Here is a 14,820-nt window from a genome sequence, read left to right as displayed (position 1 = left end):
TGACACTTGAACCCATTGCAGCATCATGCTTGGAAAGATGGAGGGTCAGTGGAAGAGAGGAAGATCACCAGTGAAATGAACTTGCACAGAGCATCTAAGTAGCCATCAACTCTGGTTTCATGTTTTCCTGTTAAGATCTCAGAAGTTTAGACAATATTAGTCAGACATTTCTGGAATGCTGGCTAAAATGAAGATCCCTGGGCTCTACTCTATAGAGGAGGAATGTGGCATCAGGATTGGAGTACGATTCATCAACAACCTACATTATGCAGATGACACAACCTTTTTTGCTGAAACTGAGGTGGATCTGAAGCACTTACTGCAGGTCAATATGGATTGAAGCGCAACATCAAGAAGACAAAGATTCTCACCACTGGGCCAATTGGCAGCATCATGATGGATGGAGAAGAGATTGAGATTTGTAACAGTTACAGGTTGTGCTCAGCTCTACAGTCAACACTCTTGGCATCAGCAGTCAGGAAATCAAAAGATGAATTGCATTATGTCAATATGCTGTCAAGGAACTTTCCAGAGTACCGAGAAGCAACAATGTCAGTCTAGAGACTAAGTAAGGTGCACCTGATTCAGTCTATGGTCCTCGTAATTACTTGTTATGAATCAGAGCTGGATAGTGACTAAGGAGGATAGAAAAATAGTTGCCTTTAAGTTGTGGTGCTGGAGAAGTCTTTAACATATTTGGACTGACATTTTAGAGAGGGTAAAATCAAGTTTCTCCTTAGAGGCCAGGATTCTGAAGCTCCGTCTTACATGCTTTGGGCATGTGCCTAGGAGGGACAGGTCCTTGGAGAAGGACATCATGCTCAGAAGTTTGGAGGGACAGTGCAGGAGAGAAAGACCAGGATGAGATGAATTGATAGAGGGGGTAGTGGTGTTGGTGTCAGTGAAACTGTCTCAGAACAGGACAGGCTTCAGAGCTGTTGTACATGGAATTGCTATGAGTCACAGGTGACTGGATAACAATAACAACATAACAACAACAGCAGCAACTCTATAGAATGGGAGCTTTGAAGGCCTAGTGGTAAAAAGCTGTGCTGCAATCCCAAAGGCACATGGTTCTAGCCAATCAGCTGCTCTGTGTGATTAACTGCCTCTGAAAACCCACTGGATGGTCAGCTATGGGTCGGTTCCTACTCTGCAGTATACAACAACAACAACCTAATCAGAACCGAACTAAAGCTGATGCTCCGGTGGGTGTTCAGAGGCAGTTAACATCAGATGAGGAGATTGCCCATCTTTCTCCCGCAAAGCAGTCAGTGGATGCAAAGCACATGCTTTTGGGATTCAGTGCAGCTTCTTGCCAGTAGGCAACAAGAGCTCCACTATAGAACTAAAATTTGAATTCTGAGTCCAAGAATATTTACATTAACCATCTTCCCAGGAAATTCTGATACTGATCCTTCAGTTGGCAACTGGCCTAGTGACCATGGGCTTTAGATTCCTAAGCTTGTTTGGACCACATGAGGAGTCCTGATCTTTCGAAGCCAAGAACAATGCGATGTTAGATTGAAAAGGAGTGTATATATAGCACAGGTAAATCCATGTAAAGATATATGTCAGGGGAAAAGAAACACTAAAATCAGGTGTTTGGCAAACTAACTGAGGGCCAAATTGAGTCGGCTACCTATTTTGCAAATAAGTTTTACAGAATAGCAATATATATTCATTTATACTTTTCTGTGTTTGCTTTAAGCTCCAAGGGTAGAGTTAAGTAACTGCAACAGAGACTATCTGGTGGAGAAAAACTAAAATATTTACTATATTGGTCTTTTCAGAAAAAAAAAACCAAACAAACCACAAAACAAACTTGCTCACCACTACTCTAGTGGGCTGTAAAAAGGTTTACTATATGGAAAAAGAAGCTCCCAAGAAGAAAATTGAGTAATGAAAACAAGTTAGCAGTGGTGTCTTGTGTTGCTAAACAACACTCCAAGTATCACAGTCTCTCTTTGTTTTTCTCTTTTTTTCTTTCTCTGTTACACACACATACACACCCATATCACACCTCCTATACCCAGTACATGTGACAACAAACTTACTACATCCTCAGGCACTGCTACAATCCCTCCTCTTTCTTACATGTTCCATCCTCTGCACACATACCCTATACATACAAGATGCTGATACACTTCCACACACCACACAGACCTCAAAAACACCTTTCCTCTCAGATGTTTACTTGTGGCCATGTAACTCCCAGCTATACATATATATAGCCCACATACTGCAAATCACATGCATACACTACACTGTCAGTGCCATACCCACACCTATACCCTTGATTACATATAACCAGAAAGCTTCGAGAATTGGTCACACATTTCCCTAACGATCTCCGAGAATACCTATCCCCTAGCCTGGCCAGAGAAAAGACTGAGACTGGGCGCCAAGACAGAAAGGCCCAGTCTTAGCTGTCATTATCGTGTGTAAAAGTGTGTAAGACCTTCAGCAGGCCAGTTACTCTTTCTGATTCTCAAGGTCCTCATCTGTAAAATGAAGAGGTTGGACCTGTTTCTTGGTGATTCCCTTCTGTAAGTTTCTGGGTCCTTAAACCCTATACAACCTTGGGTGTACAGTCATGAAATTATATTATTGATAGATTCACCCAGGCTGAATGACTTTGAATGGAGTAATGCTGATCTAATTCTTGGCTCAAAGAGAAGAACTAGGAAGGGGGAGGAAGGACAGGTACTGAGTGTCACTGTGGTTCACCCCTAATCTGTTTCTATTTCACTTTTTCCTTCAGTAGCCTGTGGGGGCAAAATATCTTGAAATCAAGAGATCTGCATTCCACTCCCAGCTTCTACAAACAAAATCCACTGCTATTGTGTTGATTCTGACTCATAGTGACCTTCCTTTGGGTATCTGAGGAGAACACTCATTTTTCTCCCATTAAACAGTTAGTGAATTTTAACTCCTAACTATTTTGCTTAGCAGTGCAACGTGTATTATGCATGCAAATCACATCTACCTATTGGGTTTAAGGACCTACCAGTCAAAACTAAAATAAAAACTGTCTAGTTGTATGATCTTGATCAAGTTAGTCAAACTTTTAGATTATTTCCTTTAACTAGAAATTAAGAATACTTTTATAAGGTCAAGGTGAAGATTAAAATGCCAGAGAGCATGTAAAAACCCAGCTCACAGTACTATAAAAAATGTAGTTTGAGAGAAGGCAGTTGAGCTCATTATTTTCTATTGTTGTTGCTGTTGTTAAGTGCCATCGAATCATAGATGACTCATAGTGACCCTATGAGCAAAAGTCCTGAACACTTGTATAACTTTGGTCATTTCTCCATGTTCATAGAGTTTCCAGAGGCAAGCCATTTTGGAAGTGGATGCCACTCCTGCTTCTACACTTGATTTAATTGGGAAGCTCTGTTGCAGAATAAATTTTTCCAAAACTCAAAAGTGTAAATAAGTGTTTCTTTTTCCAAAGTTTATTTGAATAAAGAATTAGTGTATGACAGAGCTAGTTGCCTTTGGCTCAAGGATTTCCCACAAGGCCACTATAAAGGTATTATCCAGGGTTGCAGTCTCATCTGAAATCATGGCTGCAGGTAGAATCATTTCCAAGCTCACTCTTGGAGTTGTTGCCAAGATTCAGTATCTCATAACTGGTTGGACTGAGTGTCTCAGTTCCTTGCTACTTTTTGGGTAGAAACCTTGACAATATTCTAGTCATTTAGTCTTCTGCAAGAGACCAGTTTATAATAATAACCAGGCTTCTCTCAGAAATGACAAAAGAACAAGAGAAGAGTATGCAATATATAAAATAGCACCTTACCATTTATGTTACATTTATTCACTGGAAGTGAGGCATTAGGTCCAGTGTTCAAGGGGAAGATATTATAAGTATATGGATGCCAAGAGATGGGTATCACTTATTAGTTATTAGAGACTTTTGACCAGAGGCACTATAAAGTATGATGAGTTACTGTTGTTGCTGTGGTGGTGTTGTTGTTAGGTGCCATCGAGTTGAGTATAACTCGCAGTGACTCTATGAACAACAGACCTGCATCTTATCTTATCCTGTGCCATCTTCAATATCTTTGATATGCTAGAGGCCATTGCTATAGTCACCAAGTGAATTCATCTCAATGAAGATCATCCTCTCTTTCACTGACCCTCCACCCTTCCAAGCACGATATCTGTGTCCAAGGAATATCCTCTAGACAAACAAAGTATAAGAGCTGAAATTTTATCATCTTTGCCTCCAGGGAGCACTCTGTAAGTACCATTTCCAAGACACTCTTGTTGATTTTTTTGGCAGTCCCTGGGATATACAGTTCTCTTTTCCAACCTCACAACTAAAAAGGCATAAATTCTTCTGTCATCCTTATTCAAAGGGAATGGGAGTGTGTAATGTACGTACAAATCCACAACAAAACACTAAATCCATAGTATTGACAGATTGTTGACTCACTTCCTTCATGAACCCAGAAAATACCCTGCAGATGGAAATGTACTCTAGATGTGGTACTTCCTCCATATCACCAGGCTTGAAGCCAGAAACCTATTTGGTCTTCGTACACAAAGAAATCAATTGTCTGTAAATAAGTTGAGATGATTTTTCATTTTTAAATGCCAAGTAGTCACCATAACAGTTGAGGTGTAACATTCATATCACCTCTGAGTTTGGAAACTCTTCTAGCTTTTGCCAGTTGCTCTCAAAGGCAAGGAACCTGTACTCTCTTTAAATAAAGAACATTTTGGAGCTTTCCAACAACAGACCATCTTGGAGAAGATGCAGTTGGACTTCAAGGCCTTTCATCATTGGAAAGCAGATATATAGCTGAAGACAAAGAGGCTATATCTTATTTCTTGAGGGCATCATGGCCCAGAACCAATTAATCTCCTTGAAACTCAAGTGTTCTTATCCTAGAACCAAGAACAGTAAACGACTCTTATTTTGCAAAGTTTTATGGAGCCTCACTCACAGGGAATTGACCTAAGTGAATTCTTGTTATTGGTATGGACCATAGAGTCAGAACCAACTCATAGTTGACCTTACAGTGGGTTTTCAGAGACAGTAAATTGTACTGGAGGAGACTGTCCATACTTCTCCCAGGGATTCGAACTGCTTGCTTTTGGGAATGCAGTGCAAATTCATATATATATATATATTAGCCAGTAATAGCCAATGCCACTAGAATCTCTTCAAACTAAAAAAATCTTTCAAGCAGTAAGATCCTGAGCTGGAAGGAAGGGAAAAGCTGATTTTTAAAAAAAGACACAGGAAAGATTCTGACACCTGACCCTAGGACAGTTTGGTAGCCATTGAGCCAAAAATGGTCACAGCATCTCCTACTGATAGAATTATAAATGAGAGTAACATTTCTTGAGGACAATTTATCAGTACAGACACAAGAATTAGAAAATGTGTGTGGTCTTTCATCCAGTCATTCTGATTCTAGGTTCCTATCCCGGGGGTGGGGGATGGGGGAAGAATCAGATAGAAACACAAATAAATACATATTTTATTTTAAAATAAAATAATATGAAAATTTTACATGTCAAATTCTCAACTCAAATTCATTGCTGTAGAGGTACAAGTGACTCAGAGCTGACCCTTGTGCAGAATTTTGGAGGCTATAAGTCACAGCATTGGCTCTAGTTCATATGGTACTTTCTGAAATTTTTCAGTGGTAGTCAATTCTTTCTGGAACAGTGATTCTATGTATTTCCTCCATCTTCTTTTCAGTGTTTTCTAGGTCATTCACATGGCCCATAGCTTCTTTCAATATTGTGACACCATGCTTAAATTTGCTTTTCAGTTCTTTCAGCATGAGAAATGCTGAGCTAATTCTTCCCTCTTTATTTTTCAATTCTGGTCTCTGTACAGTCCATTTTAAGACTGTGCTTTGTCCTTCGGAGCTGCCCTTTGAAATTATCTGTTCAGCTCTTTCAATTTGACATGTTTACCTAGAGATTTGGTTTCCTGATGCTCCGGTGCAATCTTTAGAGTCTCTTCTGAATGTCCATTTCAATTTTTTCTTTCTCCTCTGTTTTTTGTCTGATTCAGGTCATAGTCTTTCCAATTATTAGCTATGAATCCAAGACCTGGAAAATTAATAAGGATCACAGAAAAAGAATTGACGCCTTTGAGCTCTGGGATTAGAGAAGAGTGCTGAACATTCCATGGGCAGCCAAGAGAACAAACAGATACGTCTTGGAGAGGGTGAAGCCAGAGTGCTCTTTGGAGGCAAGAATGATGAGGCTTTGCCTCACATACTTTGGACATGTTGCTGGAAGGTGTTATTCCTTGGAGAGGAACATGATGTTGGGGAGGATGGAGGGTCAGTGAAAGAGAGGAAGACCCTCAGCCAGGTGGATTGACATGGTGACTGCTGCAATGGGCTCTTTTGTGTCTGGAAGTGTGAGGCTGGCGCAGGACAGGACTAGGTTCATATCTTTTGTTCATAGGGTTTCTATGAGTTATACTCAACTCATTGGCCCCTAACAACAACAACAACAACATAAATCACACCGGAGGAGATGGTCCATCTTTCTCCCTGAGAAGTGTCAATGGATTTGAACTGCTAGAAATGTGCAGCTGTGTGTTAGTAGTGCAGCGTCCTATCCACTAGGCTGTGAGATATTAACCCACTGTGATAATCTAAGCAGGTGCTACAAGTATATGATTTTCCCAGGCAAGTCTGCTTGGTCTTTAAGACTCACCAGTCAAGAACATTTTCACCCATCCAAGTGTGCCAGGCAGGGAGGCCAGAGCATGGTCCAGATGCCTTACTTTCTGTCTCTTTTTACCCTTCTCTTCAGGAGGTCCCCAAGTTCTGGCCTATACAACTGCTAAAGAAATTTCAATTCCATGTCCTGACACAATCCTAGTCCAAACCAACAATCTCTCTTTCCTAGATATTATTTAGAATTCAGTTGTCATCAAGTCACTTCTAACTCGTAATGCCATTGAGTGCATCAGAGTAGAGCTGCTTATAGAGTTTTCAATGTTTGATTCTTCAGAAGTGGATCGCCAGGTCTTTCTTACAAAGCTGCTTGAGGTGGCTTTGAATCTCCAACCTTTCAGTTAACAGTTAAGTAAACTAACCATTCTTACCCTACAGGAACACCTGGATACACTAAGCCCACCTCCCAACTGCTTCCACATAGACTCCCCATTCTTAATGTGCCCTGCCCATGCTAGGTCAAAATTCTATTTTGAAATAGACATTTTATTAAACTGTTTCCCCACACAATTTCATCCCATGTCCATTAAAACAGTTTCACTACAAGCCCAGATGCAAGACCCTATAGCAGGAGCCAGAAAACTATTTTTGTAAAAGGCAAGATAGTTTGGCTTCCGAGTGAGGGTAAAGTTGGTGCCCATCAAAGCCCAGTTCTAGGACTGGAAGTTAAAGGAAGCTGGTAAGTATGCTCACCAGTCATGATCACCTAGATCCACTGGAGTTGAAGTAGGAGGTATAGGACAGCGAAGATACAGGCTGAGCTTGGATGAGTTCCTTCAGCACTGCCCACCTAGTATGAACAGAGTAAGGGTAAGTGTAAAAGGGGCGCTGGCTTGAGGCCTCATGTAGGACCTGAGGCTGAGTTTCAGGTGGTCTGGAATGCAGGGAGAAGTGTGGACTCCTGAGTTTCTGGCTGATGAGATAGATAGCTGGGGATGAGTTGACCAGAACTCAAACCAATGAAGAGAAGATAATCCAGGTTTTGAGCTGCAACCTGATGGCTTGTTCTGGACTAGACTTCGCTTATGAGTGAAGGTGTTCAAAGTTTTCATACTGAAAGGAAGATTTTTCAGCAAAAAGGCAGGCTTATTCCTTCAGAGTACTGGTTTGTTAGGGATGGGCAAATCAGAAATTGGCTATCCAAAATGGAGATTTTTTTAAGGCAAAAGGCATGAAGTACTTTGTTATACACTTTCATGAATGTAATTAGTAGTTAGATTAATATAAGGGGGGGGAATACAACCTACCTGAGTGAAATACACTGTAAATGCAAGACTGTATAGAATACAATGTACATACATTAAATAAAATTTGTATGAATTATTGTATGCAAACCAATAAAAATACATGAAAAAAATAGACAAGGCAGTAAATACTTTAGGCTTCTTAGATGCAGTGAATAGAATAGGGTCACACCATATTCTGAAATATCAGAATGTGACTTTATTTTAAACAGGATCTTTATAGATGTAATTAAAACAATAATTAAGATAAAATCATGCAATATTAGAATGACCCATAAATTCAGTGATAGTTTCAGAAACAGAATAGTTTCTGACAGAATGACAATGTCTTCTCAACAGAGAAGAACATACACATGCAAGAGAAAGGGAGATGAGAAAACAGAGACAGCACTGAAGCAAACATCACCAGCCAAGAAACATCTCAGACAAGCACCAGAAGCTAGAAGAAAGGCATGGAATAGCTTCTCCCCTGGGACCTCCTGGAGTATCCTACCCTGCCAACACCTTGATCTTGAATTTCTGACCTTCCAAATCATGAGATAATAAATGTCTATGGTTTTAAGCCATCTACTTGTTATTTTTTTGGGGATCATCTAGTTGGAAGCGACCCATAATCTGACCCTCCAGCAGGTTTTCAAAGGCAGTTAATAGCATGGAAGGAGATAGCCCATCCACATCCCACAGAGCAGCTGGTAGATTTGAACCTTGTGCCTTTGTAATTGCGGCCCAGTTTCTGATGATTGAAGCATCATTTTTTCATACTGTTTTCAAATCCTTTTGGGAAACTTGCACATCCCTTTTTGAGTAACTGATTAAATTCCTTCTCCATCCACTACACTTCTCAGGTTCTCATATTCTCAAATTCTGGGCAGTCCTAACTGCCCTGGAATGAAGTGCCCAATAACTAGACATAGCTGTTATGCCTCCTGAGCCTACAGAACTACTTAGAATGTCCAATTTCCAGCAAACCTAATGGCTTCATGTTTATTATACATAAGCCCTGTACTACAATTACAGCTTGTTGTCTTGCCCTCAGTAAAACTCTTTGTGTGGTCCTGTATCTCCCTGACTCCTCTTCCTGAATTGCACCTGCCTTATTATTTGGTGCTGAAAGTGTTAGCACAGCCATAGAGTCCCAGAGACAACTTTCCATTCTTTGTTTAGGGTGAAAATATCCATACACAATACATAAATAGACAGCTATGGCTCTGTTCCAATAATATTTTATTTATAAAACCAAACAGCAAGCTGGCTTTGGCTCAAGGGTAGGAGTTTATAGACTACAGTGATACAGAATTGATGTTGTTGTTGATTGCCTTTGAGTTGAGCATGACTCATAGGGACCCTATGAACAAAAGGCCTGAAGCCTCCCTACTAATATCGACATTTGTCAAAGTTCATAGAGTTTCAAGAGGCATGTTGTTTAGGAAGTGGATGCCACACCAGCTTCCAAACCTGTCATAGTATGTTATTGCTGTTATGTTGTTGAAGACTCTTCTCCAGCACCACAACTTGAAGGCATCTATTTTTCTTTTGCCATCCTTAGTCATTGTCCAACTCTCTGAAGCATAACAAGTAATTGAGAAGACCATGGCCTAGATCAGGCACACCAGGTTTGATCCTGATGAGATTGATACAGAATATAGCTCCTATTTTCCTCTTGAGTTTTTATAAAACTGTTTAATTCCTGAACTGACCACTGCTTTCTCAACAGGATCTTCACACAAGCTGTTTCCTCCACCAAAAATTCTCCCCTTTCTCTCTATTCCCTGCACACCCCTCCTCTTTCCAATTTACACTCCCCTTCTGATCTAGTAGTAGGAAGCTTCACTGCTATCCAACAAGCCCATGGTTCAAATCCACCAGTTGCTCCATAGAAGAAGGATGGGCAACACCACCTATTCTATTTCCTGATTCTGAAAATCTGCTAGAGGACCAGCTTTGAGTTGGTTCCATCTCAACAACAATAGCAGCATCTCTCACCATCTGGTCTCAGCTTCAGGAGCTTTCCTTTAGCTTTATCACCTGAGGTATCTGAGCTCAGCTGGGATTCCCTAGTCCCTCAAAAGTCTCAGTGGCTCGTCTTTGTAGAACTTAACATACTTGAGATTAAATAACTACTAGTGCAGTTGTATGCTTATATGTCACTTCTGTTAGAGCCCAAGTTTTATGAAAGAAAAATTGTGCTTATTATCAATGACATCTCTATTCCCAGTGCCTGAAATGGTACTTGATACACACAGAATGCATTAAATATTTGCTGAAATGTTCTTGATCAAATAAGTGAACTCATTCCAGGTAAAAAAAAAACCCTTGCATATATGTGCAGAAACATTAGAAGATAAGTTATACAGATGATTTTTTTCTTTTACCCATTTCTCAAAGTTTTCAAAAAAAGCATAAGATCTATGACAAACGAATGCACTAGGATGCTAATAAAATACCTTTGAGAAAGAGAGAGAGAGAGAAGAGGAAGAAGGTGTGAAAGAAGAGAAAAGAGAAAACCATGGAGAAGAGACGGTGTTCTTACATTTAAAACTTCTAAGACTAGTCTATTAAGGCAAACCTCACAACATTTTGGACAGTCATCTTTCTCTCATCCACTTATTCAGAACTGCTCATAAACCTCTGTGTTTCTTTAGTGTTGGTTTCATTTGGCCATTCCTCATGTTCAGTAGATAACTCCATCAGAGTCAGAAAAGTAGTATGAAGAGTAGCAGCAGCAGCAGCAGCAGCAGCAGTGATATACACTCGGACAGTGATTTGGAGTAAGCCACCAAGTAAGCCATAAGTCTTCAAGATAATTCTGTAACAAATTGACACTAGTGAATACACTTCTCCATAATCTCCCTGACCTCTCAGGGCTTCCAAAATCCAAATTTAGGAAGGGCTTGAGCAATCAATTTTAACCTTGTGGGATTACAAGCACAGATAGTTTTGCCATGCAGAAATCATCCATGCAGATGGGAAGTGTGACAGCTAACTTATTTATTTCACTCACCAGTGGCTCAGCTTCAAACATCTGGTCATTTCCATACCAGATGGTCTCCAAGTAGTACTTGGGGGCAACAGGCCACATGGCCAACATGTTCCCACTCACTCATCTAGTAATTCCCTTAACATTCAAGAGGAAACCACTGATGATACAAATTACTACCTCCAAACAAAGATGGCTTTTGGTCTTCCTGTGTGGCTAGGAGAATGAGAAGGCTCAATAATTTACAAAGATTATGTTATAAAGATTATAGATTATGAAAAGTTACAAAAATGTAAAATTCAGCCCTGTCCCTACTCAAATAGGTTCCAGACTCATTGGATATAAAAAACAAATACAGAGAAGATAAGCAACAGGCCATGGTAAAAATAAAGTGGCTGTGAAAGTGACAGGAAGTGACAGGCAGATCACACTTTCCTCAGTTCTCACCAAGTCGAGGCTATTCTTAACTTTCACATTCTTAACTTTCATGGTATGTTAGGGTGTTTTTGGCTGCAAGTAACAGAGAATCCAAACACAGGCAAATTTAAGTAAGAAAGGCAGTATCATCTCAAACTTAATGAGGTCCAGATATAGGGAAGTTTCTAGGGATGACTCTTAACAGCTCACAGAGACATCTGGGATCCTGCATTTTTTCATCTACTCACTATACAATTATTATTTGCTTCAGCCTCAGTCTTAGAATTAAAATAGCTGCAGTAATGCAGGCAAAATATATTGAAATGGCAAAATCTTCGTGTAGTTTTCTGTTAAAAGTGGAACACTTCTTGGAAATCCTCCAGCAGATTCCCTTGACATAATATTGACCAGGGTTGGGTTATATGCCCAGTGAGCCAATCCATGGCAAAGAGGCAGAAGTCATCCTGAGGCTAATTTAGATCCAATCCTGGAGCTGAGTAGGTCAGTTTTTCCGGAAGCAATTGGCTACACGAGGTATGATGATTTTTAGAAAGTAGAGAGGCATGAACGGCAACTAGACAACCAATAACATTTTCCTTTCATGATTATTGTAAAGGTAAGGAAGTTTTTAATCTATTTAAAGAAACTGACATTGCAATTACTTTTTCCCCCATAGTTATCTCATTGCTCCTCCACTGTACGCATGCGCGTGTGCACGCCTGCGCATGCACTCTCTCTCGCCTCTAACCAAGCTGTGATTCTGTTATTCTGAAACAATCTTCTTTCTCTTTGCAATTCTTACTATTTCAACTCTACTGTACTCACACATCTCTTTTTGCACTGAGACATCCTAATTTACACTTAAAAACAATTACTAGTTGTTCCCTTCTCACTGTCAAGAGTGTCTCATATTTGTTAAAAGTATAAAGTATATTACTGAGAGAGAGAGGGAGTTTTAGGAGACTGAGTATGAAGAGTGAAGGGGGGTCGTTGATCTAAAGATAAAATCTAAACTGTAATTTTACAGAAGAAAATATAGGACAATAACTTGGAACTTTGAAGAAGGCATTGATTCCTTAAATACAAAACAGAAAGGATTAGCCATGAAAGAAAAGAAATGATCAATTGGACTTCATCTAGATTAAAGTTCCAATAATGAAAATACACAATTAATAAAATTTTAAAAATCATAGGTAGAAAATTATAGATTATATAGAGATTATATAATACATGCACACATACTCATCCAAACTTTTGTATATAAAATATATAAGAGCCTTATAAAAATCAGTACTATAAAATTAAAAATCCTACTTAAAGAAACGTTACCAAAAAAAGATATATGAGATTCAAAACAGCAAATGAAAGAATACTTCAAATCATTAATGTCCAAAGAAATACAAATTAAAAATATAGTGAGACAGTATTTTGTGCCCATTAAAGAACAAAACAAAAATATTTCCATCAAGTCTGTCTTGACTTATCATGACCCTATCAACACAGCAGACCTGCCTCATAACATTTCTGAGGATGTAAATCTTTAATTTAAGGGAGCAGACTGCCACACCCTTCTCCTTTGTGGATTTAAACCACCAGCATTTCAATTAGCTGTCCAGTGCTTACTTAACTTACTATGTGGTCGCTGTGAAGCTGAACACTGTGACACTGGAGTGTCAATGCGATAATGGTTACTCAGGGTGGACAGTGTTTGGTGGAATAATACAAGCTTGGAAGCACTTTTGTAAATAGCTTGCCTCCGAAAACCCTATGAACCTGGAGAAAGGATGAAAGTCATGCAAGTGTTGAGGACTTTCGTTCATAGAGTTGATATGAGTCACCTACAACTCGACGGCACTTAACAATGACAACATACCCCCAGTATTCTTATTGTGTCCGTTGTTGTTGTTGTGTGCCACTGAGTCAGAAATGACTGATAGCTGACCCTCCAGCAGGCTTTCAAAGTCAGTAAACCACACAGGAGTTGATTGTCTTTCTCCTGAGGAACAGCTGGTGGATTTAACCCTCAAACCTTTGTGTTGACAGTGTCACTCCTTACCACTAAGCCATCTGAACTTTCTATCATGCTCATTAGAATGGCTGTGGTTAAAATGGAAAAGCACAGACAGCTGAAATATTGTTAAGGTTTGTGGAGCAAGTGTGATTCTATCAAATACATTATAGTTTAGGTGATTATTGTGTGCCATTAAGTTGGAACTGATTCATAGATAACACAACTACTGTAGGCAATTTCTTTTAAAGTTTAATATACACTTACTCAAAAGGGAAGGAAAATGGAAGACCTTTATTATACGGCTTTTAATAAAACTATCATAATCAAAACAGTGTGATGATAGTGCAATGACAAACATGGATAACAATGGGGAGGAATACAGAATTTAGAAATAGAACTGCAATGTATAGTAAATTGATTTTTATAAAAGTATCAAGGTAATAAAATTGGGCAAACAAATAGTATAAGAACTCTTTTAAACAAATAATATAAGAACAATTAATTATGCATATATAAATATATGAACCTTGATTTTCACCTCATATCACACAAATATTAACTCAAAATTAACAAATCTAAATATCAGCCCAACATTATAAGACAGATAGAATAAAACCTAGTGAATATGTATGAGACAAAGATTGCTTAGAAAAGGCACAAAACATGAAACACAAAATTTAAAATTTGAAAAATTATGCTTTATCAAAATAAATCATGTTTTTAAAATTATACTGGTAACAAAATAAAAATATACAAATACACACCAAGAGATTATTTGCACCCAGAATACATATATGACCCTTGAAACTAATAAGAAAATTACCAGCCTATTTAAAAGATAAAAATTTAAATAGACATTTCACCAAAGAAGCTCTATAAATAGCACATAAAAAGATGCTCAGCATTATTAGTCATTGTTATTGTTGGGGACTGTTGGGCTGGCTCTGACTGATAGCAATCCTGTGCACAGCAGAATAAAACATTATCCAAAACTTTGCCAAATTTTACAAATGCTGTTGTGCATGAGCTTGTTTTTACAGCCATTGCTGCTGCTGCTGCTGTTGTTGTTGTTGTGTACCATCAAGTCAGAATCGACCCATATCTGACCCTCCTGTGAGGTTTCAGAGGCAGGTAATTACATGGGAGGAAACTGTCTGTCCTTCTCTCATGGAGCACCTGGTGGTTTTGAAGCTCGTGCTTTCAAGGATTGCAATGCAGCTTCTTACCACAAGGCCGCCAGAGCTCTCAGAGCCACACACCAAAACCGTGCCCTATCGTGAACCATTCTCACAATACAATGATCAAGCCCATTGTTTCAGACACTGTGTTAATTAATCTAATTGAGGATTTCCCTCTCTTTCACCGACCCTCTACCTTTCACAGAATGATGTCTTTTTGAGAGAACTGGCCCCTCCTGATACCATGCTCAAAATTAATGAAAATATATGA

This window comes from Elephantulus edwardii, unplaced genomic scaffold (assembly GCF_000299155.1).
Source record: "Elephantulus edwardii isolate Elephantulus edwardi_28Jun2011 unplaced genomic scaffold, EleEdw1.0 scaffold00197, whole genome shotgun sequence".
Taxonomy (NCBI): domain Eukaryota; kingdom Metazoa; phylum Chordata; class Mammalia; order Macroscelidea; family Macroscelididae; genus Elephantulus; species Elephantulus edwardii.
The sequence above is the reverse complement of the archived record's forward strand: the minus strand, read 5'-3'. Positions refer to the sequence as shown.